The following is a 7,873-nucleotide window of genomic DNA, read 5'->3' as shown; positions in this document are numbered from 1 at the left end:
ACATAAGCTATCTTACAAACTTAGGACTCTAAAGACATTCTTTTCATTTATACAAACAGAACATAACTACTCCCTCCATTTCTAAATACAAGTCTTTTTAAAGATTTTAATACAAACTATGTATATAGACTTATTTTAGAGGGTAAATTCATGTAGTCCCTATTGAAATCTTTAAAAAAAACTATATTTAGGAACAGAGGAAGTATATTTAAGTATACCTAAAGTCTGACTCGTGCAGCTGCGCTCGTACAGCTAAGGGGACCGCGTCCCATAATTACGGAAGAGATACTAACGCGCATGCATGTGCATGACACACTCTTTATTCCGTTTCATTAAAAAAAAGTAATAACTTTTCAACCGAGCGTCGAAACAAAGATCCATTTTCACCGTTAGGTTTCTCACGACGAGATCTTCAAAACTAGATCCCATATGAGCACGTTTTGATAATTTTTAAAAAAGAAGCAACTTTGATCCTAAACGAGGCAACTTTAGTTTTAAACATAAGCAACTTTTATTAAATTATATGTACTAATGAATTTATCAAGCAAGTATGTCATATACCACTTAGAAATCACGGCAAATAATATTTTTGACCTTATATGGGCAACTAAGCATCTTCGGCAGCCAACTTTGGTGATGACAACATATTTTTTGATAGGATAGTTGCATGGATTTGCCAGGACAGTTGTTTGGTTTTGTTATTGAAATTGTTTGTTTTTTGTTAAGATTGTTGCTTGGTTTTGTTAGGTCAGTTGCTTGGTTTGCTTAGACATTATGCATTGTGTGTTTTGATAATGTAGTTGCATGGATTTGCCAGGACAGTTGCTTGGTTTTGTTAGTATAGTTGCTTAGTTTTGTTAGGACAGTTGCTTGATTTATTAGGACAATCGATTGTTTTTGTTATGGCAGTTGCTTGGTTTACTAGGACAGTTGCTTGGTTTACTAGGATAGATGCTTGGTTTGTTAGGTCAGTTGCTTGGTTTTTACACAAACCAAGATGATAAGAAGTCATATTAGACAAACAAGAAGAGTTGCTTACTGATAACACTAAAGTTGCCTATATACCACACAGAGTTGCTAAAAAAAAAGTTCATCGAAACCTATTCATATGGGATCTAGTTTTGAAGAACTCGTCGCAAGAAACCCAATGGTGAAAACGGATCTGAATTTCGATACTCGAATCAAAAGTTATGGCTTTTTAAATTTTTTAAAACTTAAATTAATGCATGCGAACTGACGTGGCAGAGCATCTTCCTATCACGCGGGGGACAATAGAGTGTGATTGTTTTCGCGCGCGGGTGGCTGATTTTCCGTTTCTGGCTGTCTGATCGCGCGCGCGGGTGGCTCCTTCCTTTTCTGGGAGAGCGCTCGGGGCTGCGATCGAGCGCCCGTGCACCCGCGAGCCACGTCCTTTTTTTGTTGTACAAAAACTTGCCTAACTATTGATATGAATTGCCACTATCGTTCGGATAGTAAGAGGAAGGGGAGAGCGAATTTGCTTTTTTCACTGCAAGCGGGCAAGTTGCAACCAACACTTAGGCAAGCTTATGTCAATAGGGAGACAACTCTTTTCATTTTCCGTGCAAAACCAATCAATGAGGTGATACAGTGATTAGACACACTGTACCTTTTCTTTTATCCAAGATTGGACACTTATATGCACTATCCTAGATGCAGCCTAGGATTGCATCGTTGCATACATCGAGGAGTCTGGATTGTTGTGGTTTTGTTCTTGGTCTTTTAAGAGCATATAGTTGGGCGTGGAATAAAAATCATAGGTGCCGTCATAGATAATCAATGTGTATGATGTGCCTCCTAGGTTATTGATATGAACTGGTGTTGTAGTAGTTACAACATTTTGCATTTTTAAGATGGATGTATATACTAGACAGTAGAGTGTTGACTATATTATGTTTTTACGTACCGACTGTAGTTTTTGTTGCTGCATTCTCAATATTGTAGGCTTATGATCTGTCCTACATACAATGTATAAATTTCTTGTGCATTCTAGGTCCAGCCAAAAAAAAAAGCTTTTTTAGTCAATTTTTTTCACTAAACTTGCCTAATAATATCAGGAATTTTCTTTCAATAAATTATCCAGTATATATGGGAGATTTGAGAGTAGTAGTTCTATGTCGAATATGTGTTTGGTCAGTGGGATTTCACATTGGATTGGTTTTTGTGGAAGTATGTGCACTATGCTATATAAGCTCACCTCACCAATAATTATAGGTTGCCATATTGTCCCAAGTTTGCATAACTCATGATAGTTGCCTAGAGATCAACATCTGTGGGATGCGCGGGGGCGGGGGGGGGGGGGGGGGGGCTGGAATTTTCGACGGTTTTCTGCCAAAAGTGGTCAAAACTTGCCCAGTTCATGATGGTTAGTTGCTAGAAATGCTGGCGCGAGTTGCCCAGAGATCCGCTCCTGAGGCTTGGATTTTATTTCACCCATCTTTAAAACTTACCCAACGCGTGATAGTTAGTTGCTAGAGACGCTGACGCGAGTTTCCCAGAGATATGTTTTAGCAACAAATTAATTTAATTTTCACAAAAGTTGCTATTTCCAATAGGATATATTGCTTACATATAAATAGTACTTGCCTAAATCACCTAACTTTATTAGATACTTTTTTGTCCACTAATTTGATACACTGAAATAACTTCTCGTTCGGTTCATCAAACAAGCAAACCGTTTCTATTGTACCATAATCAACACCATTAGTTGTTTGGTACAAGGCACGTTTACGCTGTCACCTTCAGCAGCTCCTTGCCCCTCAACTTCCACCCCATTGTCACTAGTCCGTCGTCAGGGTTAGAGATGAAGTTGTCTAAATAACAATCACTAGTTGGCTGGTATAAAATGAAAGTTGCCTAAACAACAACCACTAATTGCTTGGAGCAAAGAGACTAGTTGTTAGGGGTGGCAAACTTCGCACCAGTTTTGTTGTCTAGGGGCATAGAGGCGAAGTTGTCTAAATAACATCCGTTAGTTGCCTGCGACAAATGGTAAGTTGTCTGGGGGTTGGCAACTTCACATCACTTTTGTTGTCCGAGGAAAGTGGCGAATCTTCCTGGGGTATCAACTTTACGACACTTTCAAAGCAACGTTCCTCCTAACGAACCCAACTCTAGTGATATACAGTTCATTGCACTATGTGTACTAGACAATTTGTCTAACTTTCTCCTAACTTTGCCCAACACGGAGGCTAAGTTGTCTACCCGTTGATGCTCAGATGCCTACCATTGTCTCTAAGTTGCCTATCATCGGTCATTGCAGATTTTGAATTTAGTCGCCTATTGTGATTGACAAGTTGCTTTATATTGTAAATTAGTCGCCGACCAATGACGCTCAGTCGTGCCGTCACTAACGAGTTGCCTACCGTAATCAACGCATGATAGTTAGTTGCTAGAGATGCTGACGCGAGTTGCCCAGAGATATGTTTTAGCAACAAATTAATTTAATTTTCACAAAAGTTGCTATTTCCAATAGGATATATTGCTTACATATAAACAGTACTTGCCTAAATCACGTAACTTTCTTAGATATTTTTTGTCCACTAATTTGATACACTGAAATAACTTCTCGTTCGGTTCATCAAACAAGCAAACCATTTCTATTGTACCATAATCAACACCATTAGTTGTTTGGTACAAGGCACGTTTACGCTGTGACCTTCAGCAGCTCCTTGCCCCTCAGCTTCCACCCCATCGTCACTAGTCCGTCGTTAGGGTTAGAGATGAAGTTGTCTAAATAACAATCACTAGTTGGCTAGTATAAAATGAAAGTTGCCTAAACAACAACCACTAACTGCCTGGAGCAAAGAGACTAGTTGTTAGGGATGGCAAACTTCGCACCGGTTTTGTTGTCTAGGGGGATAGAGGCGAAGTTGTCTAAATAACATCCGTTAGTTGCCTGCGACAAGTGGTAAGTTGTCTGGGGGTTGGCAACTTCACATCACTTTTGTTGTCCGAGGAAAGTGGCGAATCTTCCTGGGGTATCAACTTTACGACACTTTCAAAGCAACTTTCCTCCTAACGAACCCAACTCTAGTGATATACAGTTCATTGCACTATGTGTACTAGACAATTTGTCTAACTTTCTCCTAACTTTGCCCAACACGGAGGCTAAGTTGTCTACCCGTTGATGCTCAGATGCCTACCATTGTCTCTAAGTTGCCTATCATCGGTCATTGCAGATTTTGAATTTAGTCGCCTATTGTGATTGACAAGTTGCTTTATATTGTAAATTAGTCGCCGACCAATGACGCTCAGTCGTGCCGTCACTAACGAGTTGCCTACCGTAATCAACGCATGATAGTTAGTTGCTAGAGATGCTGACGCGAGTTGCCCAGAGATATGTTTTAGCAACAAATTAATTTAATTTTCACAAAAGTTGCTATTTCCAATAGGATATATTGCTTACATATAAACAGTACTTGCCTAAATCACGTAACTTTCTTAGATATTTTTTGTCCACTAATTTGATACACTGAAATAACTTCTCGTTCGGTTCATCAAACAAGCAAACCATTTCTATTGTACCATAATCAACACCATTAGTTGTTTGGTACAAGGCACGTTTACGCTGTGACCTTCAGCAGCTCCTTGCCCCTCAACTTCCACCCCATCGTCACTAGTCCGTCGTCAGGGTTAGAGATGAAGTTGTCTAAATAACAATCACTAGTTGGCTAGTATAAAATGAAAGTTGCCTAAACAACAACCACTAACTGCCTGGAGCAAAGAGACTAGTTGTTAGGGATGGCAAACTTCGCACCGGTTTTGTTGTCTAGGGGGATAGAGGCGAAGTTGTCTAAATAACATCCGTTAGTTGCCTGCGACAAGTGGTAAGTTGTCTGGGGGTTGGCAACTTCACATCACTTTTGTTGTCCGAGGAAAGTGGCGAATCTTCCTGGGGTATCAACTTTACAACACTTTCAAAGCAACTTTCCTCCTAACGGACGCAACTCTAGTGATATACAGTTCATTGCACTATGTGTACTAGTGAATTTGTCTAACTTTCTCCTAACTTTGCCCAACACGGAGGCTAAGTTGTCTACCCGTTGATGCTCAGATGCCTACCATTGTCTCTAAGTTGCCTATCATCGGTCATTGCAGATTTTGAATTTAGTCGCCTATTGTGATTGACAAGTTGCTTTATATTGTAAATTAGTCGCCGACAATCGACGCTCAGTCGTGCCGTCACTAACGAGTTACCTACCATAAAATGAAAATTGGCCCATTGTTGTTTCAAAGATTTGTCTGCCTCTAAAGCTAAGTTGCTTATAGTACTAGAAAGTACTTGTAGGCAAGTTAGAACAATGTTTAGGATACTCACTAGTTCATGTTAGGCAACTTAGAGATGATGTTATGCAACTTTAGAAGCGATGTCATACAACTTGACAATCATCACCCCCAACTTAGGGAAAGCATTTAGTTGATAGGCAGTCATGATAGGCAACTTTATAGGTGATATGTGGCAACTTGATGGTACTGGTAGCCAACTTAGAAGTAGAAGTGCTTGAGTAAATAGGTAATCATGATAGACAATCTACTACAAAGTTGCTTCCTTTAGCACCAAAGTTGCCCCATATAGAACATGGTGGAATTTGTTGGAGATTTGGGGAGGGCTGCGAGGGGAAACCTATGGTGTTGGTGTTGAATCGATTGGTAGTGGTGTTGAATTGACGAATCTGCACGCTGGGGGCGGAATGTTCTATGGTCAAGTTTTGTGGTCTACTCGCGGGTGACGATGGACGAACGTGACAAGCCAGCGATGCAGCGGGGCTAGGGCTTTGGTTGACCTCGTCCATGCATGGGTCATGGATAATTATGCGGTGGAAAAGAGCGGGACGCCCCCTGGTGTCTTCTCATAGGAGAACCTAGCTTAGCAAGTGATGCACATGGATGCCAGGTTGAGGGGATGGGTGGAGGGTCGGGGACAAGTTGCCAGTGCAGAGGCGACGAGTTGCCAGATCTACAACAAAGTTTGCCAGATCATTTTTCCTGAGAGTGTGGTTTTCAATTTTCTTCCCACAACTTGTCTAAACTTTGATTAGTAGGCGCCTCTGTTTTAATTTTCGACTTTCCTAATTGTTTGGCGAGCAGTTTGCCTGGAGTTTGCTAAAAAACTTGCCGCTCAATGCTCCAAAACTTGGTATACTTGATATTTTAGTAGACACACAAGTCGTACTAGGTTGCAACTTTTATACATGTAAATTATTGTAGTTACAATCGTCAGATCCATGTGTTCTTCACAAATCACATTCATGGGCCAGTTTACATACCTAGGTTCACATTGTTGTCATCAAGTGTTTTGTAATGCATTATTCTACCATTATGGGGGCGCTGATCTTCCCATTTCCATATTTTTTCCTTTTGTCTTTCTTGTATCAGATTAGGAGTTGGCTGGGACGAGCAAAATCGTGATTAGCAGCAGCCAGAATTGACCCAGCATGCATAGGGGTTCATTCAAGGTGCCCCCCATCCCAAGTTTTTGTTCAAGTTCTCAGCTGAACACCTGACCCTATGTAGGAACCACAAGTTGCTTTGGAACCTGTAGTAACTTGCCACATCATACTTTGAAATTTGCAATTTTTTACCATGAATATATGTTCCATGAAAGCAATAATGATCCACAATAAAGATAAACTTTTTAATTGTGAACACATTACTTGCCTTGTCCGGAAACCACACAGGGTTAATGGGTCTGATACTACAAATTAAAACAAAGAAACATTTGATCTCCATGAAAAAAACATACAAAAAAACCACTTTAATCCTATCTTTCCACTTGGATTCTACCCTTTAAGCCCTTTTTGTTCACCATACCAATCTTGTATGGCACTGCGCAGCATTGTGCTCAACAAAACCACAAAATTTGCTTGCACCGCAAGCCCAAAACAACCCAAAACACTGTCCTACTGTTAATTTTGTTTTAAAAAATAGAAGTTGCCTGCAAGCATAGTGAAAATTGCCCACAACACGACACAACTTGTCTAACCAAAAATCCACACAAGAGTATCATACAAATCAAGCAAAAAGTGTCTCATAACCATTTTAGTAGGATTTGCACTGTAGACAAATCTTTTCTTGCTGGATTTCTGTTTTTCCTAAACAACTATAACATTTTTTATTAGGATTTTTATTGTCCCTTTTTACTGCTGAGTTGGGTGCAATTGCAGGGCTACCTGTAGCGTGAAATTGATGAGAGTTCCTTCTTTTTGTGTGCAGTTATTAGAGCATGGTCATGTCCACCAGAGGAGATGGGGGGCGAGATGGAACTTTCATCTGGGTCAAGATCTTTCTTTTTTGGAATGGAGGATGGAGGCATGCATTGGGTTGGTGAGATGGACAATACGTGGGGCGTGGGGGGCCTTTTTGCGTTCCTGTTTCAGAATCAGAAGGGAACTCACGTCCTTTTTCGTGCACGTGATCGGGGAGGGTTGCTGATTGGTGCACGAGAGATTTTTTCCTGTTTCTGATTGGTGCGCGGGGGCCAGTTGTTGGGACTTCCTGTTTTGGTTCCTCTTTTTAGAAGGGGGAGATATTTTCCTTAAATGGGGTGTATGCCAGGGAACTCTAGGGAGCACACGTGTGCTCCCTAGTCGTGTCCACAAACAAAAATACCTTGGGACAACAAAAACATAATTTTGTGCCATAAAAATGCATCAATTTGCCAAGACTCTAAAATTTGCCGTCTCAAAACAATTTTAACATAAATGATAAAAAAATGTGTAAATTTGCCAGGAAGCCAAAGAATAAAGAAACAAATAAAAAATGTGTAAAAAATTGTAACAAAAAATGCATAAATTTCCCGGGAAAACACAAATTTTGCCAGGACCTCATAAAATTGCCATGTCAAACAACCATA

General features: G+C 40.3%; 1 long non-coding RNA gene across 1 annotated transcript; it reads left to right on the top strand.

Moving 5' to 3' along the window:
* The first annotated feature begins 6,205 nt into the window (after positions 1 to 6,205).
* On the top strand, positions 6,206 to 7,666 carry LOC120974929 (uncharacterized). Its single transcript, XR_005770491.3, has 2 exons — positions 6,206 to 6,476; positions 7,234 to 7,666. It is a non-coding gene; the product is annotated as an uncharacterized lncRNA (long non-coding RNA).
* Positions 7,667 to 7,873: the final 207 nt, after the last annotated feature.

Source organism: Aegilops tauschii, chromosome 2 (assembly GCF_002575655.3).
Source record: "Aegilops tauschii subsp. strangulata cultivar AL8/78 chromosome 2, Aet v6.0, whole genome shotgun sequence".
Classification (NCBI taxonomy): Eukaryota; Viridiplantae; Streptophyta; class Magnoliopsida; order Poales; family Poaceae; genus Aegilops; species Aegilops tauschii.
The sequence above is the reverse complement of the archived record's forward strand: the minus strand, read 5'-3'. Positions and strand labels throughout refer to the sequence as shown.